We start from the raw sequence: 25245 nt of genomic DNA on the forward strand, positions 1-25245 counted from the left end.
GTCCCTCTGCAGGTTTCTTATAGGCACCCTTTACGTACCGTGAAGTCTGCTCTAAGGTCTCCTGCAAAGCTGCATGCCGGTGAGGGGTCCGAGAAGGTGAGGCGGTCGTCGGCCGGGTCGGTGTTGAATAGCGAAGTATTGTGGGGCTGCTCGGTTAAGCATTTACCTTCTGTTTTGGAGGCGCTGTGTGGGCTATCTTTGAATTGGGTGAACGTTTGAGGTGAGCTGTGGATTAGTGAGGAGGAGCGTGGGGCCGATGACTTGTCATGAGCGCCATGCTAACTCGGTGTCTCTTGGTACCTTAGGTACCACGAGTGACGACGGCTGCAGGGTCTGACTCTGGAATGAGCGGGGAAGCAAATGCGGTGGCACTTGTGAGGAGGGGGGAGTTGGGGAAGTAGTTGGCGTTGGCCAGCGGGATGCTTACTGCCTTTTCTGATTTGTTTTTTTTGTTGTTGTTTTTTTTCATTGCAGATGTTGAAGAGCAATGTGTCCCCTTGAGGAACATCCCAGTAAGCCCGTGTGGTTTTGTGGAGGATGGGTTCGGACCCTCGGCCCTCTGAAAGCTAAGTTGAGGGACCTGGGCTGGGGAGAGGCTGGGAGGAAGGGACACAGCTGGGAATTGCAGGGAGGGGTTTTAAAGTTAGCGCAGGAGAGAGGGCTGCCCCAAAGCAGTCGCCTTCGCGCAGGTGAAGGGAGCGGGTTGCTTTTCAGCACGAGACCAGTGTGTGCCGGGCAGGGCAGTTCCAGCCCGTGTCCGCGGTGGCGTGTAGTTTGTGTAGTCTGTCTTGTGCGCTTAGACCTTCCTCGGGTCTCGACGTCCTCGTTGTGCTTTGCGCCGGGGGAGCGTGGCATGCGCTTTAGGCGCCGTCCCTAGGGTCTCGAATGCTCTTACTCATCGGCCCGGTGCCAATCGGGCGCTTCTTTTCTTGCGCTCGGAGCTCTAAAGCATGGATCGGTCTCGGCGGGTTGCGGTCGGTTCTTTTTGTGGCGTTCTTTCGGTCTGCTTTGGCAGTTTTCTCAGACTGGGAGTTCTTCCCCGCGTCTTGATGTTCCTAGGTCTTGATGACAGGCTTCTGGTGCATCCATCATCTCTGTTTTGACCGTACTGTCTTGTAACAGGCTGTTACGTTGGACTCCTTGGGATCTGCCGTACAGCCTCGTTGCCTCAGTGTTTTGGACGCTGTAGGTCGTCTTGCCAGATGCCCCCTCCCATCCGGGAGTCATTCTTCTTGCCGAGAGTTTTCTCTCTGAATCACCTTGTCTGTACTGTTCTGTCTTGTGTTGGTCTGTGCACAGGTGTGTTTGGCTTGGAGCTGCTCTGCCCGGGGCTGTAGAGTCAGGGGTAGGTGGAACAGAGATAAGCGTCTATGGGTGAAATGTTGATTGGCCTTCATTGTTTAGGCAAGGGTTGTACAGTCATGTGGGATCGAGCAGGCATTGGTGGGCTGTGTGGACAGCAACGTTGAGATTTCTTTACGGAAATGATTGTAGGCTTGTGGCAGAGGCTGTTGAGGGGTGGTGAAGTGGATTTGAGTCTCTAAGGTGTTGAGGCTTGCATGTGATGGGCTTAAAGTTTGGCCCTGGGTTTTTTGTTTGTTTTTTCTTTTAGAATGGCTGGTTGTAGCTGGAGTACTGGTATTCCTAGATGGAATCAAGATCTCTGGAGTTGTTAGGCTCTTGCTCTGCATCCAGGCTGACTCGTTTAATATGGGGTTTTATTCAGATGCGGAGAGACGAGATGCGTGCCCCAGAGTGACGGAGGAGGGGAGCGGAGCGCCGTAAGGAGGTGGGTCTGTGAGTGGAATCAGAGGGAAGATGCGGCCGGTGGCTCTGTGACTAGCTGATAGGGTTCTTTTTTTCTTTTATTTTGAAGGTGCGAAGCAAGGAGCGAAGCGGGCCATCGGTACCGGAGGTGACTCGGGCAAGGTGAGCCGTGAGTAATGGGTTGAAGCAATCATTTCTTTGGTGGTGTTGTATTGTTAGCAGAGTTGGAAGCATCCCTCTTCATTTGTGCTTTGCAGGCGGTACGCAGGCCTCGATGTGGCAAGCTGTCAATGGCAGAGGCGGGGCGTGTGAGTGGCTGAGGTAAAGGAGTGGGAGATGGGAATCGGTCTGGGCAGGCTGAGGTTTTGGGCGGCCTCTCAGCACGCGTCTTCTGCTTTGGTTTTTGCAGGTGGCACGCGCAGCCTCGGAGGGGTGAAGCCACAGAGTGATGAGCAGTCTGAGAAGGTGAGGTGGTTGTTGGCCGTCTCGGTGTTGAATAGCTAAGTGGCTGGCTAGTTCAACATTTACCTTTTCTTTTGCAGGTGCTGTGTGGGCTACCTTTGGAATTGGATGAGCGTTTGAGGTGAGCTGTGGATTAGGGAGGAGGAGTGCGAGGCCGGTGACTTCTCATGAGCGCCATGCTAACTTGGTGTATGTTAGGTATGATGAGCGATGATGGCTGCAGGGTGTGACTCTGGAATGTGCAGGTAAGTGTAACACCGTGGTGTGCGTGATTAAGTGGGGACTTGAGAAAGTAACTGGCGTTGTCCAATGTGATGCTTACTCTCGTCTCTGGTTGTGTTGTTGTTTGTTTGGTCTTTTTTTTTTCTTTTTATTGCAGATGACGAAGAAGTATGTGTTGCCTGGAGGACCATCCCGGTTTACCTTGTGTGGGTTTTGCTGAGGATGGATTTGGCCCCTCGGCCCTCTGAAAGTTAAGTTGAGGCACCAGGCCTGTGGAGAGGCTGGGAGGGAGGCACAAAGTTGGGAATTGCTGGGAGGGGTTTTAAGGTTAGTGTAGGAGAGAGGGCAGTCCAGGAGCAGTGCCCTTTAGGCACGGGAAGGGAGCAGGTTGCTGTTGAGCCCGAGACCAGCGTGTGCCGGGCAGGGCAGTTCCAGCTTCTCTCTGTGGTGATGCGTAGTTTAGCGTAGCCTGTCTTCTGCATCTTAGACCTTCCTTGGGTCTCGATGTACTTGCCGCTCTGTGTGCTCAGGGAGCCACGGCGTGTACTTTGGGCAGTGTTCCTAGGGTCTCGAATGCCCGTACTTGTTGGCATGGTACCAATCAGGTGCTTCTTTTCTTGCGGTCAGAGCTCTAAAGTGTGGATTGGTGTCAGCGTTGTTCTGGCCCGTTCTCTTTTGAGATGTTCTTCCAGGCTGCTTTGATGGCTCTTCTCTCTAGCCATGTGTTTTCTTCGACTGGGACTTTTTCCCTGCATCTTGATGTTCCTAGGTCTTGAGGACAGGCTTGTTAAGCATTTGCTGTCTGGGTTTTGATAGTGCCATCTTGTAACAAGCTGTGACTTCTGACAACACTTCTCTGAGGCCGTTGTAGAGGCTCCTTGCCTCATTGCTTCAGACGCTCTAGGTCATCTTGCCGGATGGTGACTGCCGTCCGGGAGTCATTCTTCTTGCTGAGAGTTTTCTCTCTCTTTGAATCACCTTGTTTGTACCGTTCTGTGTTGTGTATGTTGCGTGCATGGATGTGTTTGGCTTGGAGCTGCTCTGCCCAGGGATGTAGAGTCGGGGGTAGGTGGAACAGCGATAGGAGTCTACGGGTGAAATCTTGCTACGACTAAATCATTTAGGCAAGGGTTGTACGCTCATCTGCGATCGAGTAGCCATAGTCAGGCTGTGTGGACAGCTGTGCCGACAGTGTTTTAGGAGATGATTTGAGCCGTGTGGTGCGGCTGTTGAGGGGTAGTGAAGCAGATTTGAATCTCTAAGGTGTTAAGTCTTGTATGTGATGGGCTTAAAGTTTGGCCCTTTTTTTTTTTTTTTTTTTTTTTTCATGGCAGGCTGTAGTGTGACTCCGGATGGTCTTCCTAGATGGAATCAAGACCTCTGGAATTGTTAAGCTCTTGCTCTGCATCCAGGCGGACTCGTTCAATATGTTTTTTTTTCAGATGCAGAGGGACAAGATGCGTACTACAGAGCGACGGAGGAGAGGAGCGGAGCGCCGTAAGGAGGTGGGTCTGTGAGTGGAATAAGAGGGAAGATGCGGCTGGTGGCTCTGTGACTAGCAGATAGGGTTTCTTTTTTTTTTCTTTTATTTTGAATGTGCGAAGCAAGGAGCAAAGCGGACCATCAGTACTGGAGGTGTCTCGGCAAGGTGAGCCGTGACTGCTGGGTTAAAGGAACCGTTCCTTTGGAGGTGTCGCATTGTTGGCAAAGTTGGAAGCATCCCTTGTTTGTTTTTTGCAGGCAGTATGCATGCTTTGACGTGGCAAGCTCTTGACGACAGAGCGGGATGGTCGAGCGGCCAAGGTAAAGGAGTGGGGGTTGGGAATCGGTCCGGGCAGGCTGAGGGTTTGGGCGGCCTCTCAGCATGCGTCTTCTGTTTTGGTTTTTGCAGGTGGGGCATGCAGCCTCAGAGGAGCCATGCCGCGGGCCAATGAGGAGTTTGAGAAGGTGAGGTGGTTATGGGCTGAGTTGGTGTTGAATAGCAAATATTACACGGTTGCTTGGTTAAGCATTTATCTCTTGTTTTGCAGGCGCTGTGAGGGCCACCTTTGGATTTGGATGAGCATTTGAGGTGAGCTGTGGATTAGGGAGGAGGAGAATGGGCCTGGTGAGTCTCACGACTGCTATGCTAATTTTGTGCGTCTTGCTGTCTCGGGTACCGTGAGCGCTGATGGCCGCAGGGTCTGAGTCTGGAATGAGCAGGTAAGCATAACGCTGTGGTGTGTGTGATTAAGTGGGGGGTTGGGAAAGTAGTTGGTGTTGGCTGATGGGTTACTTACTGCCTCTTCTGATTTTGTTGCCTTTTTTTTTTTTTTTTTTTTTTTGTCTTCACTGCAGATGACGAAGAGGAACCTGGCGACTGCCGGATCGTCCCAGTTAGCCCATGTGATTTTTGCGGAGGATGGATTCGTACCCTCGGCCCTCTGAAAGTTAAGTTGAGGGACCCGGGCTGGGGAGAGGCTGGGAGGGAGGGACACAGCTGGGAATTGCCGGGAGGGGTTTTAAAGTGAGAGTAGGAGGGCAGGGCTGTCCAGGAGCAGTCCTGTTTGGGCAGATGAAGGGAGCGGGTTGCTTTTGAGCCCGAGGCCAGCGTGTGCCGGGCAGGGCAGTTCCAGCCTGTGTCCGTGGTGGTGTGTAGTTTGTGTAGTCTGTCTTGTGCGCCTTCGATCTTCCTCGGGTCTCAATGCCATCATCAGTCTTTGCGCTCAGGGAGCGCGGCATGCGCTTCGGGCACCGTCCCTAGGGTCTCGAATGCCCTTACTCATCGGCACTGTGCCAGTCGGGTGCTCCTTTTCTTGCGCTCGGAGCTCTAAAGCGTGGATCTGTCTCGGCGGGTTCCGGTCGGTCCTCTTTTGCGGCGCTCTTCCGGGCTGCTTTGGCAGCTCTGCTCTCTAGCCGTCCGTTTTCTCGGACTGGGACTTCTTCCCCGCATCCTGACATCCTTAGGTCTCGACGCCAGGCTTCTGGCGCATCCATCATCTTGGTTTTGACGGGCTTGATCTTGTAACGGGCCCTTACTTTTGCCTCTTCTTCTTTGGGGCTGTCGTAGAGCCTCCTCGCTTTGTGGTTTTGGGCGCTGTAGGTCAATTTGCCGGATGGCGCCTCCCGTCCGGGGGTCGTCATTCTTCTTGCTGAGAGTTTTCTCTCTCTTTGAATCGCCTTGTTGGTAGTGTTCCGTGTTGTGTGCGTTTGTGCACGGGTGTGTTTGGCTTGGAGCTGCTCTGCCCGGGGCTGTAGAGTCAGGGGTAGGTGGAACAGCGATAAGAATCTACGGGTGAAACGTCGATGTGCCTAGTTTGTCAGCATTGAGGGTTAAATGATTTTTGAGTCATTGCGTGTCAGTAGGGGAGTGGATTGCAAGTGGATTGTGAGGTAGAATATAGTAAGGCAGTGAGTGGGCATGGGTGTTAACATTTGTTTATGTGGACACTTTGCGGTAAGCTTCTAGAAATGGTGAAGGCATTGAGGTTTTTGTTTCTGGAATAGGTGCGAAGCAGGAGTGTGGAGCTGTGGAGGATTTTTTTATGCCGAGGGTGAAGTTTGTATTCAAGAGTTTTGTGCGTTGGTTTTGCAGGTGATCGCGGGGCACGAGGCGTTTGAAGGAACCTTGCGTTTAGGCGATGTGGCTGCTACGGAGGTTGGACTGTGACAAGTGCCACTATGAAAGCTAAGTGTCTGGTTGAAAATCTATGTATGGTGCAGATGGCGCGTGTTGAAGCGTTGCTGTAATGGAAGGGCAGTTTGTGGGGAGGTTGGGCTGGGGCCAGGGTTTTTGCAGGCAGGGTGCTTTTTGAGGCCCCGGGTGCTGCGGGTAAGGGGCGATGGCCCCTTGACACCCTTTGGCGGCGGGATGGGTTAGTTGAGAGCGAGGGCTAGTGTGCGTGTGATCTGAATGAGTGGTGTGTTGTGAATGTGCGTAACGTTGTAGGGTTATGTGGTTTAGCTTTTTAGTGGTCTCTTGCAGGGTGGAGGTAGAGATGTTTGTTAGGCAATTAGGAAAAAATAAAATACAATTAGAATAAAAAAACCCCGCTGGGTGGCTTTTTTTTTTTTTTTTTTTTTTCCCCCCCCTCCGGTCCCGGCTGCTCTGTGGGACAGTGGTCACGGCCAATGTTTGGATGGGGGTCAGGCTTGGGCCGGGGTTCTGGCAGGCAGGGCGATTTTTTTTCAAGGCTCCCAGGAACAGAGCTCCCGTGGAGCGCTCCCCTGGAACCTGGTAATCGCCACCGAGCGCAGGGAATTAGGTTGGTCTGCGGCTGGTCTTTGGAAGACAGTTGAGGATTTTGCGGGCGAAGGGTGGGAGGAGCTGGACTAGATGGCCAGCATGGAGTAGGCCAGGGTTGTAAAGTGGGTGAGTGTAACTTTATTATTCCATGGTGTGTTTGTAAAATATTGAGGTGATCTAATGCTATTTATAATTTTTATGTCTAAGTGTGGAAGTGGACAGTGTGTGAAGAGGAGTGGAGCTCACTTGTTTTTTGCTTGGGAACAGGGATGGTGGAGGTAACGTCACCTCGGGCAGTAAAACTTCTGGACGGGTAGCGACGGACATAAGGGCAGTGAGGAACGTGGACAAGACTGATAGGGTGGAAAAAGCTCTGTAAAACATTGAAATTACATAAAATATTAAAAAAAAAAAAGTAATAGAATATGGCACTGCTGCTGAGTGTAAGTAAAGAAGTTTTTAATTAAAAAAATTTAAAAAATTTAGTATCACAGCAGACGTCATTTCCTAGTGCATCTTTTGAAGTTGCGATTGTAAAAATGTATTACAAAACTTTGAAGTTGGTATTGTAAAACTTAAATTTAAAACAAAACCGCACTAGCCGCTGGCTCAGTCTCTGGGAGTAAAGAGCTATAAGATGAAGTTAAACAATTTACTCCCAGAGCAGAAACCATTTTCCACGGCAAGGTTGCAGTAGGGCAGTGCTTTAACTTTAAAATGTGCAGTACTGCTGTGCTTAACTCTGTCAAAGGCAAGGGCTCGGAGGTCAAAGGTCACCAGGCCCAGGGGTCAAAGCTCATGGGGTCAGGGGTCTAAAGTCACTAAGGTCAAAGGTCGCCGGGGTCAGGGGGGCAAAAGCGCAAAGGTTGAAGGGTCAAGCTCAAAGGTCAGGGGTGGGGGTCAAGGGTCACCAAGTCAGGGTCAAAGCTCGTGGGGTCAGGGGTCACAGGGGTCTGGGGTCAAATGTCACCGGGGGCAGGGGTGAAATATCAAAGGTCACTGGGTCGGGGTAAAAGGTCACAGGGTCAAAGATCAGAGCCCATGGGGTTACGGTCAAAGGTCACCGGGGTCGGGGTAAAAGCTCAAAGGTTCAAGGGTCGAGCTCAAAGGTCACAGACCACCAAGTCCGGATCAAAGCTCACGGGGTCAGGGGGCCAAAGGTCACGGGGCGGGGGTTAAAGGTCAAAGCTCACGGGGTCAGGGGTGGCCGAGGTCTGGGGTGAAATGTCACCGGGGGAGGGTCAAAGGGCACGGGTCAGGGGGCCAAAGGCCACGGGTCAAAGGCCAAAGGCCACGGGGTCAAAGGTCACAGGGGCAGGGGGTCAAAGGTCGGGGATCAGTGGTCAAAGGCCAAGGGGTCGGGGTCAAAGGTCGCGGGCCAAAGGTCAAGGGATCGGAGTCAAAGGTCAACGGGCCAAAGGTCAAAGGTCAGGGGGTCAAAGGTCGGGGTCAAAGGTCGCGGGCCAAGGGGTCGGGGTCAAAGGTCGCGGGCCAAAGGTCAAGGGGTCGGAGTCAAAGGTCAACGGGCCAAAGGTCAAAGGTCAGGGGGTCGGGGGTCAAAGGTCACGGACCAAAGGTCAAGGGGTCGGGGTCAAAGGTCAAGGGCCAAAGGTCAAAGGTCAAGGGGTCGGGTCAAAGGTCAAGGACCAAAGGTCAAAGGGTCGGGGGTCAAAGGTCACGAACCAAAGGTCAAAGGTCAAGGGGTCGGGGCCAAAGGTCACAGGTCAAAGACCAAAGGTCAAAGGTCAAGGGGCCGGGGTCAAAGGTCACGGGGTCGGGGTCAAAGGTCAAGGGCCAAAGGTCAAAGGTCAAGGGGTCGGGGTCAAAGGTCAAGGGGTCGGGGTCAAAGGTCACGGACCAAAGGTCAAAGGTCAAGGGGTCGGGGTCAAAGGTCAAGGGCCAAAGGTCAAAGGTCACAGACCAAAGGTCAAAGGTCACGGGCCAAAGGTCAAAGGTCACGGGATCGGGGTCAAAGGTCACGGACCAAAGGTCAAAGGTCAAGGGGTCGGGGGTCAAAGGTCAAGGGCCAAAGGTCAAAGGTCAAGGGGTCGGGGTCAAAGGTCAAGGGTCGGGGTCAAAGGTCACGGACCAAAGGTCAAAGGTCAAGGGGTCGGGTCAAAGGCCACGGGCCAAAGGTCAAAGGTCACGGGCCAAAGGTCAAAGGTCAAGGGATCGGGGTCAAAGGTCACGGACCAAGGGTCAAGGGGTCGGGGTCAAAGGTCAAGGGCCAAAGGTCAAGGGGTCGGGGGTCAAAGGTCACGGGCCAAAGGTCAAAGGCCAAGGGGTCGGGGTCAAAGGTCACGGGACAAAGGTCAAAGGTCAAGGGGTCAAAGGTCACGGGACAAAGGTCAAAGGTCAAGGGGTCGGGGCCAAAGGTCACGGGCCAAAGGTCAAGGGGTCGGGGTCAAAGGTCACGGGCCAGAGATCAAAGGTCAAGGGGTCGGGGTCAAAGGTCACGGGTCAAAGGTCAAGGGCTCGGGGTCAAAGGTCACGGACCAGAGGCCAAAGGTCACAGGGGCGGGGCCAAAGGTCACGGGGGCGGGGCCAAAGGTAATTGGGTCAAAGATCGCCTGGCGGGGTCAAAGGGCACCAGGGTAGGGGGCAAAGGTCTTTGGGGTCAAAAGTTCAAAGGTTACCACACCAGAGGGTCAAAAGGTCAACTGTCAGGGTCAAAGGTCACCCGCCGGGGGTCAAAGGTCACCCGCCGGGGGTCAACGGGTCACCGGGTGAAAAGGGCCATCGGGTCAAAGGTCACAGCATGGGTTCGCAGCCTCAAAGGTCACGGTGTCAGGGATCACAGTCTCATGGCTCAGGGCCAGGGGTTAGAGGTCAACTTCCCCAGTTGATATACTGGCTGGGACATCATATGGTATGGAATACCCCTTTGGCTCCTTTGGCTCAGCTGCCTGCACTCCCAGCGCGGTAGGAGAAGCTGAACCATCCTTGACTTAGTATGAACACTGCCTAGTGACAACTAAATCATCGGTCTTTTATCAACATTAGTGTCATGTTAAATGCAAACTACAGCACTATACCGGCTACTAGGAAGGAAATTATCTCTATTCTAGCCAAAACCAGGAAATTCCCTCTGCTCTTTACCTCATTTCTTGCCAAAATTTCTACCTATGCCTCCCTCTATCTGGCTCCCTCTTCCTCTTCTTTATTTCTTCTCACTCTTTCCTTTACCCTGTCGGCTTTAAAAGTTTCTTTATAGGTACGTCTCTCTCCAGCTCCCCGGCCTTATTTTTTAATTTGCGTCCATGCGAATCGTACCCCGTCGCTTTTTGAATTTTTTTTCCCCTATTTCTCCCTCTGTCTTCCTCCCTGTCCCTGGTTGCAAATTGTTTCCTGTTTCCCGTACCCCGCTGCTTTCTCGTTTGTTTCTATGTATCCCCCAGGCCATCTCCCTGCCTTTATTTCTTCATGTTTTCCTATCTGTCTTGTACCCTATTGCTTTTCAAGTTTTATTTCTATGTCCCCCTCCGTCCAGCTCACCGTTCCTATTTTGGAATCCCTCCCTTGAGCTGGGGAAGGGTCTGCCCAGGCACGCCCACCCGAGGGAGCTGACGAAGGTGAACCGTCCGAGGAGGGAATCCAAGGGGGTCCCGCAGGCAGCCACGTCCAGCAAGGAACAGCCAGCCCCCGCGGCAAGGAAGGATCCCTCCGAGCCATCCCAGACAGAGCGCGCCGGCCGCGCGCACGAGCCACCGGGAAGCCTCGCGGGAGAGGAGCGTCGAGGCGCCTGCCGCCGAGGCAGAGAGAAAAGCATCGGGGCGGTGAAGGTCTCCCGCCGGCGCCGGGAGCTGCGGAGAGTCACGCATTCTGTCGCGTGCATCCCGCTCCATCTCTGCCACCCTTCCCCAGATCTCTGTTCGCCTCCCTGCCTGTCCCTCCTTCCGTCTCTCTCTCCACCGGCCCACCTGCCCGCCTGGCTCCCAAAAACTTGTTACTCTTCTGCCAACTCTGCCCCGTAGCGCTTCATCTGTAATATTTTTTTTTTTTTCCTACGATTCCCTCTCTGTGGCTCCCTATTTTTTACTGCTTTCCCACGTTTCTTGTACCCAGTTGCATTTTAATTTCTCTTTCTCCATTTTTCCTAGCAATGGCTTTCAGCTGAGTGGCAGCCATACCGGCGTCTCCTTCTGAGGCCGATGCCCACCGCTTCGGTAGCCTTCTCGAGCTGGGAAGGGGGGGCGGGGGCTGCGCCCTACCCGCACGAACTGCCACGCCATGCCCTTTCTGACACGACACGCCCTGCTTGCCACGCTCCCGGTTGCTGGCGCTCCTCAGGGCCCTTTAAATCTTCCGCGGTTGCCCCTGGCAATGCCCAAGCCGCGTCAGCCTCTCTCACGAGAGCTGCCGGCTCTGCGCTGTCCCTCTGCTCTTCCCCGGGGCTCCCGGGCCTCGGGAACCTCCCGGTCCGCCTCAATCTAGCGCTTAGCCGCCAACTTACCATTGCGTCTGCTGACCTCGCCGGTGACTGATGTGATTTTAATAACTACATTGTTATTGCATTTAATGAGCTAGTTTCTTACCTAGTTTAGAAAGACATCTATCGTTTTCTATCTACACGCCAGAAAAATTAAGTTTAATTCATTACCTGGTCACATTGCCGATGCAATAGTTGTAGCTGTAGTGCAGGAGCAAGTAGTGTCATTTCCTGGGGGGGGTTACTTTCTCTGTTCAGGGTCTCATTTGCTGTAAATTTAAGGCAGGTGAGAGCAGTGCTGCTGCTCCTCCAGCTGACTTTATAACTGCTGGTGGTTTGCCCTTCCCCTTTCCCAGGTGATTGTGCTAAGGGTGGTGGGCGGAGCCTCGGGGTATTTGAGCCACAGCCTGTGCTGAGGGAGGAGCTCCTTGTGCTCCTGGGTTTCTCTGGTGTTGGTGCTCAGCTCTTGCTTGAGTCCTTTGCAGCTTTTGAGCTGGCTCAGCCCTTTGGGAAGAGCTGTCTGCCTGAGGTAAGAGCTTCAGGACCAGTCAAGGTTCAGCAGCCCGTGTGGTAGAAAGTAACGCTTGTATGCAGCTTTTTTTTTTGTTTGTTTTCCTTTCTTTTTTTTCAGGTCAGTAATTTTGTTTTGAGTGTTCGGGGGTAGAAAGATGGTTTAGTAGTATGCATTGTTTAGTTTTGGTTTTTTTTTTTTTAAATTCTTCATGCATTGTGTTTTCCTGGAATTCCCAACTTTATTGAAAAAGGAACCTTGTTTTTTTCCACCAGTTCTGCTGTATGCTGTGTAAGTTGCTGATATCTCTCTTAACGGGACCGATGGTGACATTGTTTAGCAGGGGTTAGGGTGAGCGTCTTGTATGCATCTGTATATGGAGATTTAGTATTTCTGAAGAAAGCAGAAGGGCCGTGAAGCACAATGCCTTTCAGGGTCTGGGATGCCTCGTCGCCTTTCCTCCTTGCCCACAGAATGCCCCGTTGTCCCTAGAATCTTTGCAGCTCGTGGCAGGCCCCTCGTAGATTACAAGCCTTGGGACTTGACTTTATTTTGTGGGCATGTAGCAGAGCTCAGGGTCTCTGTGAAACTGTAGGTTAGGAGGTGCCTCCAGAATTTGGGATGTGGCTCAGAAGAGGGGCTCCTGAGGAGTAGCCACTGAAGGGGGTTCAGGGGCGCGAATGGAGGGCAGGAGGCGTCAGGAAGCAGTGGGGTTCCTTTCCTGACAGTTGAGGAGAAGAAAAGGGGTTTCTAAAGTTTTGGGACTGCTGGGGAAAGGGAGGAGGGTTCACCAGCCCTTCTCAGATGAGTTTTGCAGTTGGATTTGGATGTCATAGCATCGTAGAGTGGTTTGGGTTGGAAGGGACCATAAAGAGCCTCTAGTTCCTACCCCACCCCCGCAATGGGTAGGGACGCCTTCCGCGAGACCAGGTTGCTCAAAGCCCCATCTGACCTGGCCTTGAATGCTTCCAGGGAGGGAGCATCCGCAGGTTCTCTGGGCGACGCGTTCCAGTGCCTCGCCACCCCTAGTGAGAAACGTCTTCCTAATACCTAAACTAAATGTACCCTCCTTAGGACTAAAGTCGTTACCGCCTTGTCCTATTGCTGTACACCCTTGTAAAAAGTCCCTCTGCAGGTTTCTTATAGGCACCCTTTACGTACCGTGAAGTCTGCTCTAAGGTCTCCTGCAAAGCTGCATGCCGGTGAGGGGTCCGAGAAGGCGAGGCGGTCGTCGGCCGGGTCGGTGTTGAATAGCGAAGTATTATGGGGCTGCTCGGTTAAGCATTTACCTTCTGTTCTGGAGGCGCTGTGTGGGCTATCTTTGAATTGGGTGAGCGTTTGAGGTGAGCTGTGGATTAGTGAGGAGGAGCGTGGGGCCGATGACTTCTCATGAGCGCCATGCTAACTCGGTGTCTCTTGGTACCTTAGGTACCACGAGTGACGACGGCTGCAGGGTCTGACTCTGGAATGAGCGGGGAAGCGAACGCGGTGGCACTTGTGAGGAGGGGTGAGTTGGGGAAGTAGTTGGCGTTGGCCAGTGGGACGCTTACTGATTTGGTTTTTTTTTGTTTGTTTGTTTGTTTTTTTCATTGCAGATGTTGAAGAGCACTGTGTCCCCTTGAGGAACATCCCAGTTAGCCCGTGTGGTTTTGTGGAGGGTGGGTTCGGACCCTCGGCCCTCTGAAAGCTAAGTTGAGGGACCCGGGCTGGGGAGAGGCTGGGAGGAAGGGACACAGCTGGGAATTGCCGGGAGGGGTTTTAAAGTTAGCGCAGGAGAGAGGGCTGCCCCAAAGCAGTCGCCTTTGCGCAGGCGAAGGGAGCGAGTTGCTTTTCAGCACGAGACCAGTGTGTGCCGGGCAGGGCAGTTCCAGCCCGTGTCCGCGGTGGCGTGTAGTTTGTGTAGTCTGTCTTGTGCGCTCAGACCTTCCTCGGGTCTCGACGTCCTCGTTGCGCTTTGCGCCGGGGGAGCGTGGCGTGCGCTTTAGGCGCCGTCCCTAGGGTCTCGAATGCTCTTACTCATCGGCCCGGTGCCAATCGGGCGCTTCTTTTCTTGCGCTCGGAGCTCTAAAGCATGGATCGGTCTCGGCGGGTTGCGGTCGGTCCTCTTTTGGCAGCGTTCTTCTGGGCTGCATTGGTAGCTCTGCTCTCTAGCCGTCCGTTTTCTCGGACTTGGACTTCTTCCCCGCATCCTGACATCCTTAGGTCTCAACGCCAGGCTTCTAGTGCATCTGTCGTCTGGGTTTTGACAGTGCCATCTTGTAACGGGCCATTCTGTTCGACTCCTCTTCTCTGGAGGCTCTGCCGTAGAGCCTCCTGGCCTCATGGTTCCGGCTCCGTAGGTCGTCTTGCCCAACGACGCCTCCTGTCCGGGCGTCATTCTTCTTGCTGAGAGTTTTCTCTCTCTTTGAATCACCTCGTTGGTAGCGTTGCACATGGTGACGTTCTGCGCACGGGTGTGTTTGGCTTGGAGCTGCTCTGCCCGGGGATGTAGAGTCAGGGGTAGGTGGAAGAGCGATAAGAGTCTACGGGTCAAACGTTGATGTGCCTAGACTGTTTAGGCAAGGGTTGTACAGTCATCTCGGCTCGACTAGCCATCGGCGGGCTGCGCGAACAGCAGTGCCGATAGTGTTTCACGGAGACGATTGGAGCTGTGCGGCAGGGGCTGTTGAGGGGCGGTGAAGAGGATTTGACTCTCTAAGGTGTTAGGTCTTGCACATGATGGGCTTAAATTTTGGCCCTGGTTTTTTTTTGTTGTTGTTGGTGGGGTTTTTTTGGGGTTTTTTTGTGGTGTTTTTTTTTTCCTTTTTCTTTTTTTTTTAAATGGCAGGCTGTAGCTGGACTCCAGATGGTCTTTGTAGATGGAATCAAGACCTCTGGAGTTGTGAAGCTCTTGCTCTGCATCCAGGTGACTCGTTCAATATGTTTGGTTTTGGTTTTTTTTCCAGATGCAGAGGGACAAGATGCGTGCCACAGAGCGACGAGGGAAGGCAGCAGGGCACTGTAAGGAGGTGGGTCCGTGAGTGGAGTCGGAAGGAAGATGCGGCCGGTGGCTCTATGAGACTGCTTTGCTTTGCTGTGTTTTGCAGTTTTCTTGCATTGTATTGGTCTGTATTTGCCTTTGTGTTGTGTTGTTTTGTTCTGTATTTGTACTGACTGTCATGTGAGACTGTCTCGCGTTGCATGGCCCTGCATTGTGTTTTGTAGTGCAGTGCTATGCCCTTGTATCGATTGCCACCAGAGACTGCCTTGCCTTCTATGGTTCTGTATTGGTTTTGTATTGTTTTGGTCTGTACTTGTATTGACTGTCATCTGAGAGTCTCTTGCATTGGCCCTGTTCTGTTTTGTGTGGTATGGCAGTGCTCCGAGTTGTTTTGTCTTGACCGAGATAAGAGTACTGTCTTGTACGGCATTATATTTGCATGTGAATTACATGGGTCTGTGTTTGTCTGTGTGTGTTGTATGGCATTGTAGAGACAGCACAGAAGGTTTAATGACTTTGGGTTCTTTGCATGCAAGGAGCTGAGGGGATCGCAATTGGACTGTGAGCTAGCATAGAGTAAGGCACTAACTGGGCAATGGTGTTCATAATGTTTATGGGGATGCTTTGTGGCAAGTCTGTAGAAATGGTCAAGGCCTTGAGGTCTGAGTAGCAGCGTGATGGGTCTTGGAGCGATCGGTAACTTTGGGACAGCTCTGTGTTTGCGATGCTCTGTTTTTTCAAGTGCCATGGAGGACACTGACTGGGAGGATGTGTTATTTTGGGAATAGGTGGGAAGCGGTGGAGGACTTCTCTCTCAAGGATGAAGTGTCTATTGAAAAGCTTTGTGTGTTGTTTTTGCAGGTGATGACAGGGCACGAGGTGCTTGAAGGAACCTTGCGTTTAGGTGACACAGCTGCTACGGAGGTTGGACTGTGCCATGTGGCACCGTGAAAGCTAAGTATCGGGCTGAAAATGCACGGATGGTGGAGATGATGGTGCGTGTTGAAACATTGGTGTAACAGAAGGGCAGTTTGTGGGGAGGTTGGAAGGAGGTTGGGCTAGGGCCAGGGTTTTTGCAGGCAAGGCGATTTTTGAGGCCCCCAGTGCCACAGGCATGGGGTGACGGCCTCTCGAGGCCTGTGGGTGGTAGGATGGATGAGTTGAGAGTGAGGGCTGGCGTGCATGTGATCTGAATGAGTGGTGTGTTGTGAATGTGTCTAACCTTGTAGGGTTATGTGGTTTAGCCTTTTTGGTTTTTTCCTTTCAGGTTGGATGTAGACTTGAGATGTTTCTCAGGGAATTAGAAAAAAAACCCAAAACAACAACTTAGAATAAAAAAACCCAGCTGGGATATGGGTTGGTTTTTGGTGTGTCCTCCCCTGCCCTGTTCCTCCCCCCCCCCCGGTCCCAGCTGCTCCACGAGGCAATGTTGATTGCCAGTGTTTGGACTGGGGTCCGGCTCGGGCCCGGGTTTTCACAGGCAGGGTGATTTTTTTCAAGGGTCCTGGGAACGGCGTTCCCATGGAGCGCTGCCCTGGAACGTGGTAATTGCCAGTCAGCACAGGGAAATATGTTGTTTGGTGGATGGTCTTTGGAAGACAGTTGAGGATTTTGCGGGCGAAGGGTGGGGGGAGTTGGACTAGATGGCCAGCATGGAGCAGGCCAGGGTTGTGAAGTGCGTGAGTGTAACTGTATTTTTCTGTGGTGGGTTTGTAAAATATTTGGGTGCTCTTTGTAGTTTGTGATGTAATGATACTTTTCAGTTTTTGTTTTTGTGCCGAGGTGTGGAAGTGGACAGTCTGTCAAGATGAGCGGAGCTCACTCGTTTTCTGCCCGGGAACGGGGATCGTGCAGGTAATGTCACCTCAGGGAGTAAAACTTCTGGATGTGCAGCGACGGATGTAACGGGAGCGAGGAATGTGGAAAAGACCGCTCCGTAGAGAATTGCACGTACTAATAGTGGCGTTTCTTCTGAAGGTAATGCTAAATTTTTGGAGTTAAAATGTATTTGTAAAAATAATGGTTAAAAGAGGAATAAAACTAATAGTGTCAAAAATTTGACCAGTGAGGCCATAAGTCTTTTCTATATATTGTAGAAAAAGTACATTGTAGAATTGGACTGTAACTACTGACCTAGCTGAACGTATGTGGAATCAGTAATAGACCAAATGAAGCAAAAAAAAAAGAAAATGAAAAAAAGACAGGTAATTAGGTCTCCTTGTGAGAATCACAGTAGTAATGGCAATCAGAAAGGCAAGTGTAGAGCAAAGCATGCGCGTTTAGTGCCCATAGGTAAACTTAGCTGTTGAAGTAAGGGAAAGTGTCTGTTAGAATTAGGCATCCAAGGGAGAGTTGTAGATACCTCGAGGCCAATGTAGCTGCTGCTGGGTGAACAGAAAGGGTGTGCGTTCCTGGCTCTAGTAATTGCCCAACTTAGAAATTGGCTCCGCAGCTACGTAACTGTGAACTGGGCTCGGGCGCGGTGCGGCGCCGAAAGGGGCTCGGGCGCGGTGCGGCGCCGAAAGGGGCTCGGGCGCGGTGCGGCGCCGAAAGGGGCTCGGGCGCGGTGCGGCGCCGAAAGGGGCTCGGGCGCGGTGCGGCGCCGAAAGGGGCTCGGGCGCGGTGCGGCGCCGAAAGGGGCTCGGGCGCGGTGCGGCGCCGAAAGGGGCTCGGGCGCGGTGCGGCGCCGAAAGGGGCTCGGGCGCGGTGCGGCGCCGAAAGGGGCTCGGGCGCGGTGCGCCGCCGAAAGGGGCTCGGGCGCGGTGCGCCGCCGAAAGGGGCTCGGGCGCGGTGCGCCGCCGAAAGGGGCTCGGGCGCGGTGCGCCGCCGAAAGGGGCTCGGGCGCGGTGCGCCGCCGAAAGGGGCTCGGGCGCGGTGCGCCGCCGAAAGGGGCTCGGGCGCGGTGCGCCGCCGAAAGGGGCTCGGGCGCGGTGCGCCGCCGAAAGGGGCTCGGGCGCGGTGCGCCGCCGAAAGGGGCTCGGGCGCGGTGCGCCGCCGAAAGGGGCTCGGGCGCGGTGCGCCGACTTTGAAATTTGCTCGGGTTCTGTGTGCTGCCGAATTGGGCTCGGTCAATGTGTTACTTTTCTTAAAGGGGCTGAGGTACTGTGTAACTCTGAAATGAGCTTGATTACTGGATAATATGTGTATAACATGTGGGGGGTTTTATTCTGTATCTCACTGTCCCCGTTGTCCTTCCTGTTCTTCTCTTTCTCTGACCCTTTGTGGTGCTCCCTACTCTTTTTATTCATGCCTTCTCTCTCTCTGCAGGGGTCCTAATCTCTCTCTCTCCCCCCCCCCCCCAACCTGCTGTGTTTCTCACAGTCTCTCTCTGTCTCTTGTCATTATTCTCATCTGTCGCTCTCTCTTACTTCCTGTCCCATCGTATCATGTTGTATCTGTTCCTCCTGCTTTTTTCTTCATCTGTCCAGATCCCTGTCCCTTTTTTCTTCTATTGCTGGCCCTCTGCCCTGCTTCCTCTTGCTATCTTTCCCGTATTTCTCTCTGTTCCGTTCCCTCTTCCATCCTTTCAAACTGTATCCTCCTCTCCAGCTAGCTGTCCCTTCTCTTTTCTCTCTTCCTCTGTATCTCTCTCACAGCCTATCACAGTTGTTTTTTCCTCCAGTGCTGTCCTGCTCTGTCCCTTTTTTCTCACTCTCATTCTGTCATGCTCCCTGTGTCTTTTTTTAACTCCTCCATCTCTGTCCTGCAGCCTATCACTATTTTTTTTCCTCTTCCATACCTTTGTCCTTCTTCCAGTCTTTGTGTCTCTCCCGCTTTGTTTTTCCTCCCTTCCTTTTTTTCCTTTCTTGCTACATCTCTGTTCTGCTCCCTAGAATAGAATCAAATCACATTGAATCAAATCATGAAATTTGGAAAGGACCTCTAAGATCATTAAGTCCAACCATCAACCCACCGCCACCACGCCCACTAAATCATGTCCCAAAGTGCCACATCTACGTGTGTTTTGAACACCTCCAGGGATGGTGACTCCATCACTACCCTGGGCAGCCTGTTCCAATGCCTGACAACCCTCTCAGTAAAGAATTTTTTTCTGATATCCAAGCTAAACCTCCCCTGGCGCAACTTCAGGCCATTTTCTCTCATCCTATCTCTAGTTACTTGATAGAAGAGACCAGTACCCACCTCGCTACAATCTCCTTTCAGGTAGTTGTAGAGAGCGATAAGGTCTCCCCTCAGCCTCCTTTTCTCCAGACTAAACCACCCCAGCTCCCTCAGCCGTTCCTCATCAGACTTACGCTCCAGGCCCCTCACCAACTCGGTTGCCCTTCTCCGGACACGTTCCAGCAACTCAACGTCTTTCCCGTAGCGAGGGGCCCAAAACTGAACGCAGTACTCGAGGTGCGGCCTCGCCAGTGCCGAATACAGGGGAACAATTACCTCCCTGCTCCTGCCAGCCACACTATTTCTGATACAGGCCAGGATGCCGTTGGCCTTCCTGGCCACCTGGGCACACTGCTGGCTCATAGTCAGCCGGCTGTCAACCAGCACCCCCAGGTCTTTCTCTGCCGGGCAGCTTTCCAGCCACTCTTCCCCAAGCCCATAGCGCTGCACGGGGTCGCCGTGACCAAAGCACAGGACCCGGCACTCGGCCTCGTTGAACTTCATACAGTTGGCCTCGGCCCATCGATCCAGCCTGTCCAGATATCTGTGTAGAGCCTTCCTATCCTCAAGGAGATCAGCCCTGAGTCCCAACTTGGTGTCGTCTGCAAACTTGCCGAGGGGGCACTCGATCTCCTCGTCCAAATCGTCGATAAAGATGTTAAGCAGAACCGGGCCCAACACCGAGCCCTGGGGAACACCACTAGCGACCCGCCACCAACCGGATTTAACCCCATTCACCACAACCCTCTGGGCTCGTCCATCCAGCCAGTTTTTCACCCAGCAAAGAGTACACTTGTCTAAGCCAGGAGACGACAGCTTCTCAAGGAGTATGCCATGAGAGACAGTATCAAAGGCCTTGCTGAAGTCAAGGTAGGTAACATCCACAGCCTTTCCCTCATCCGCCAGGCGGGTCACCCGGTCATAGAAGGAGATCAGGTTGGTCAAGCAGAACCCGCCTTTCGTAAACCCGCGCTGACCGGGCCCAATCCCCTGCTTGTCCCGGACGTGCCACGTGAGCGCTCTCAAGACAAACCGTTCCATAATCTTCCCCGGTACCGAGGTCAGGCTGACAGGCCCGTAGTTCCCCGGATCCTCCCTCCGACCCTTCTCGTAAATGGGCGTCACATTGGCAAGCCTCCAGTCCTCTGGGACCTTCCCCGTTGACCAGGATCGCCGATAGATGAGGGAGAGCAGCTTGGGAAGCACCTCTGCCAGTTCCCTCAGTACTCTGGGATGGATTCCATCTTGTCCCATAGATTTGTGAGCATCCAGATGGCGTAGTAGGTCACTAACTATTTCCTCCTGCATTAAGGGGGGGGGGGTGTATATTCTGCTCTTCATCCTCACCTTCCCGCTCAGGAGGCAGAGTACCCTGAGGATAACTGGTCTCCCTAGTAAAGACTGAGGCAAAGAAGGCATTAAGTACCTCAGCCTTTTCCTCATCTCTGGTGGCAACGTTCCCTTCCGTATCCGTTACAGGATAGATATTCTCCTTGGGATTCTTTTTACCATTAACGTATTTGTAAAAACATTTTTTGTCGTCTCGTACGACAGCGGACAGATTTAGTACTAGCAGAGCTTTTGTCTTTCTAATTTCCTTTCTCTATGACCTAACAAGATCCCTGTACTCCTCCCAAGTTGCCCGCCCTTTCTTCCAGAGATGATAAACTCTCCTTTTTTTCCTGACTCCTAGAAGAAGCTCCCCGTTCAGCCAGGCCCGTCGTTTTCCTCGGCGATTCGACTTGCGGCACGGGGGAATAGCCTGGTCCTGAGCTGTTAAGATTTCCTTCTTAAAGAACGTCCGTCCCTCCTGGACCCCTTTGCCCTTCAGGACCGTCTCCCAAGGGACTCTCTCAACCAGTGCCTCAAAGAGGCCAAAGTTTGCCCTCCGGAAGTCCAGAGTGGTGGTTTTGCTAACCCCCTTCCTTGCCTCACCGAGAATGGAGAATTCTATCATTTCACGGTCGCTAAGCCCAAGAAGGCCTCCGACTGTCACACCTCCCACCAGTCCTTCCCTGTTCGTAAACAATAGATCTAGCAAGGCTCCTCCCCTGGTTGGCTCACCTACTGCCTGTGTCGGGAAGTTATCTTCCACACACTCCAGGAACCTCCTAGACTGTTTACTCTCTGCTGTGGCATATTTCCAGCAGGCGTCTGGAAAGTTGAAGTCCCCCATGAGAACAAGGGCACACGCTTCTAAGACTACTGCCAGCCGCTTGTAGAATGATTCATCCATCTCTTCAACCCTGTCGAGCGGTCTATAACAGACTCCCAGCACAATATCTGCCTTATCGGCCTTCCCTCTCATCCTCACCCATAAGCACTCCACCTTGTCATCACACTTGGGTAGCTCTGTACAGTCCAAACCCTGCCTAACATAGAGAGCCACCCCACCACCTCTTCTACCTTGCCTATCCCTTCTGAAGAGCTTGTAGCCATCCGTCGCAGCACTCCGGTCACAGGAGTCATCCCTCCGTGTTTCCGTGATGGCGACTAAGTCATATCTATCCTGCTGCACGATGGCTTCCAGCTCCTCCCATTTATTGCCCATGCTGCGTGTGTTGGCATAGATGCATTTGAGCTGGCCTATCGAATCCACCCCTAACGTTGGCACGCTGCCCCCAGGCTCATCTCTGGTGCACCTAGTCTTATCCCTTACCCCCTTCAAACCTGGTTTAAAGCCCTCTCTATGAGCCCCGCCATCTCAGGAGCCAGGATTCTTTTACCCCTTTGAGATAGCTGGATACCATCCGTCGCTAGCAAGCCCGGTGCCGTGTAAACCTCCCCATGATCAAAAAGCCCCAAATGCCACCAATGGCACCAGCCTCTGAGCCACATCATCACCAGGTGTGGTTTCCTGTTCCTTTCAGTATATTCCCCTGCCACTAAGGGATTGAGGAAAACACTACCTGTGCTCCTTCCACTAATCGCCCCAGTGCCCTGAAGACCCTTTTGATTGCCTTTGGATTTCTCCCTGCAATCTCATCGCTGCCAACCTGCACAACCAGCAATGGGTAATAATCAGAGGTCCGAACCAGACCCGGGAGTTCCCTGGTAATGTCTTTCAACCGGGCCCCAGGGAGGCAGCAGACTTCCCTGTGGCATGGGTCAGGACTGCATATTGGGCCCTCTGTCCCCCTCAGAAGGGAGTCGCCTATGACAATTACCCTCCTTTTTCTTTTTTCAGAGGCTGTGAGAATGCATGGGGCTGCCCGACTGAGCCTAGGCACCTCCCTGGATAGGGCTTCACCTACACCCTGATCTTCGTTGACCCGGTCCTCAAGTTCCAGAGCCCCATTCCTGTTGCGTAGGGGCAAGTGGGAAGGTGAGGGAGACCGGGAGGGGACTCGCCTGCCTCCCCGAGCAGGGACCTGTATCCATTCCCCTCCATCTCTTAGGTCCCCTCCTGCCTGGTGGCAAGGGGGCAGGGAAACCTCGGCTTCTCGCGGAGCCTCCAACTGCTGCCTCTGCCTCAGGGATGGTAGGGTGCGGGTCCACCAACCTATCTCCCTCTCACACTCCTTGATACTCCTCAACCTTTCCGCTTCCTCCTTCAGCTCTGCCACCAGGCTGAGCAGATCATCTACCTGGTCACATCTCGCACAAGAGGTGTCCCCGCTGCCCTCCGGCATCAGTGATAGACTCAGGCACTCCCTGCGTCCAGAGACCTGGACAGCTGCACGTTTACGTGGGAGCTCTGTCCGCGTCGCCACGTTTTTCCTAGCAATGGCTTTCACCCGAGTGGCAGCCATATCGGGGTCTCCTTCTGAGGCCGATGCCCACTGCTTCAGTAACATTCTCAAGCTGGGAAAGGGGGGGCTGCGCCCTACCCGCGCAAACTGCTGCACCACGGCACACCTTTCTGATGCGCCATGCTCCCGGTCGCTGGCGCTCCTTCAGGGCCATTTAAATCTCCCATGGTTGCCCCTGGCAATGCCCACGCCGCATCAGCCTCTCTCGTGAGAGCTGCCGGCTCTGCACGGTGCCTCTGCTCTTCCCCGGGGCTCCTGGGCCTTGGGAACCTCCCAGTCCGCCTCAATCTAGCGCTTAGCCACCAACTTACCATTGTGTCTGCTGGCCTCGCCGGTGACTGATGTGATTTTAATAACTACATTGTTATTGCATTTAACGAGCTAATTTCCTACCTAGTTTAGAGACACATGTATCTTTTTCTGTCTATGCCTCAGAAAAATTAAGTTGAACTCCTTACCTGGTCACATTGCTGATGCAATAGTTGTAGCTGTAGTACAGGAGCAGGTATCATCGTTGCCTGTAAGTGTCACTTTCTCTGTCTAGGACCTTGCTTGCTGTAAATTTAAGGCAGGTGAGAGCAGTGCTGCTGCTCCTCCAGCTGACTTTATAACTGCTGGTGGTTTGCCCTTCCCCTTTCCCAGGTGATTGTGCTAAGGGTGGTGGGCGGAGCCTCGGGGTATTTGAGCCACAGCCTCTGCTGAGGGAGCTCCTTGTGCTCCTGGGTTTCTCTGGTGTTGGTGCTCAGCTCTTGCTTGAGTCCTTTGCAGCTTTTGAGCTGGCTCAGCCCTTTGGGAAGAGCTGTCTGCCTGAGGTAAGAGCTTCAGGACCAGTCAAGGTTCAGCAGCATGTGTAGTAGCAAGTAACACTTTTATGCAGCCTTTTTTTTTTTGTTTTCCTTTCTTTTTTTCAGGTCAGTAATTTTGTTTTGAGTGTTCGGGGGTAGAAAGATGGTTTAATAGTATGCGTTGTTTGGTTTTTTTTTTTAAATTCTTCATGCTTTGTGTTTTCCTGGAATTCCCAACTTTATTGAAAAAGGAACCTTGTTTTTTTCCACCAGTTCTGCTGTATGCTGTGTAAGTTGCTGATATCTCTCTTAACGGGACCGATGGTGACATTGTTTAGCAGGGGTTAGGGTGAGCGTCTTGTATGCATCTGTATATGGAGATTTAGTATTTCTGAAGAAAGCAGAAGGGCCGTGAAGCACAATGCCTTTCAGGGTCTGGGATGCCTCGTCGCCTTTCCTCCTTGCCCACAGAATGCCCCGTTGTCCCTAGAATCTTTGCAGCTCGTGGCAGGCCCCTCGTAGATTACAAGCCTTGGGACTTGACTTTATTTTGTGGGCATGTAGCAGAGCTCAGGGTCTCTGTGAAACTGTAGGTTAGGAGGTGCCTCCAGAATTTGGGATGTGGCTCAGAAGAGCGGCTCCTGAGGAGTAGCCACTGAAGGGGGTTCAGGGGTGCGAATGGAGGGCAGGAGGCGTCAGGAAGCAGTGGGGTTCCTTTCCTGACGGTTGAGGAGAAGAAAAGGGGTTTCTAAAGTTTTGGGACTGCTGGGGAAAGGGAGGAGGGTTCACCAGCCCTTCTCAGATGAGTTTTGCAGTTGGATTTGGATGTCATAGCATCGTAGAGTGGTTTGGGTTGGAAGGGACCATAAAGAGCCTCTAGTTCCTACCCCACCCCCGCAATGGGTAGGGACGCCTTCCGCGAGACCAGGTTGCTCAAAGCCCCATCTGACCTGGCCTTGAATGCTTCCAGGGAGGGAGCATCCGCAGGTTCTCTGGGCAACGCGTTCCAGTGCCTCGCCACCCCTAGTGAGAAACGTCTTCCTAATACCTAAACTAAATGTACCCTCCTTAGGACTGAAGTCGTTACCGCCTTGTCCTATTGCTGTACACCCTTGTAAAAAGTCCCTCTGCAGGTTTCTTATAGGCACCCTTTACGTACCGTGAAGTCTGCTCTAAGGTCTCCTGCAAAGCTGCATGCCGGTGAGGGGTCCGAGAAGGCGAGGCGGTTGTCGGCCGGGTCGGTGTTGAATAGCGAAGTATTATGGGGCTGCTCGGTTAAGCATTTACCTTCTGTTTTGGAGGCGCTGTGTGGGCTATCTTTGAATTGGGTGAACGTTTGAGGTGAGCTGTGGATTAGTGAGGAGGAGCGTGGGGCCGATGACTTCTCATGAGCGCCACGCTAACTCGGTGTCTCTTGGTACCTTAGGTACCACGAGTGACGACGGCTGCAGGGTCTGACTCTGGAATGAGCGGGGAAGCGAACGCGGTGGCACTTGTGAGGAGGGGGGAGTTGGGGAAGTAGTTGGCGTTGGCCAGTGGGATGCTTACTCCCTTTTCTGATTTGTTTTTGTTTGTTTGTTTTTTTATTTCAGATGTTGAAGAGCACTGTGTCCCCTTGAGGAACATCCCAGTTAGCCCGTGTGGTTTTGTGGAGGATGGATTCGGACCCTCGGCCCTCTGAAAGCTAAGTTGAGGAACCCGGGCTGGGGAGAGGCTGGGAGGAAGGGACACAGCTGGGAATTGCAGGGAGGGGTTTTAAAGTTAGTGCAGGAGAGAGGGCTGTCCCAAAGCAGCCCCTTTGTGCAGGCGAAGGGAGCGGGTTGCTTTTCAGCACGAGACCAGTGTGTGCCGGGCAGGGCAGCTCCAGCCTGTGTCTGTGGTGGTGTGTAGTTTGTGTAGTCTGTCCTCTGTGGCTCAGATCTCAATGTCCTTATTGCGCTTTGTGTTGGGGGAGCATGGCATGCGCTTCAGGTGCTGTCCCTAGGGTCTT

At 53.0% G+C, this 25245-nt stretch overlaps 1 long non-coding RNA gene across 1 annotated transcript; it reads left to right on the forward strand.

Moving 5' to 3' along the window:
* Nucleotides 1-1340: 1340 nt before the first annotated feature.
* On the forward strand, nucleotides 1341-25171 carry LOC138690222 (uncharacterized). The gene is made up of 3 exons (XR_011329033.1): nucleotides 1341-1929; nucleotides 4100-4979; nucleotides 25046-25171. It is a non-coding gene; the product is annotated as an uncharacterized lncRNA (long non-coding RNA).
* The last annotated feature ends 74 nt before the right edge of the window (nucleotides 25172-25245 follow it).

The sequence above is a fragment of the Haliaeetus albicilla genome, chromosome 20 (genome assembly GCF_947461875.1).
Source record: "Haliaeetus albicilla chromosome 20, bHalAlb1.1, whole genome shotgun sequence".
Taxonomy (NCBI): domain Eukaryota; kingdom Metazoa; phylum Chordata; class Aves; order Accipitriformes; family Accipitridae; genus Haliaeetus; species Haliaeetus albicilla.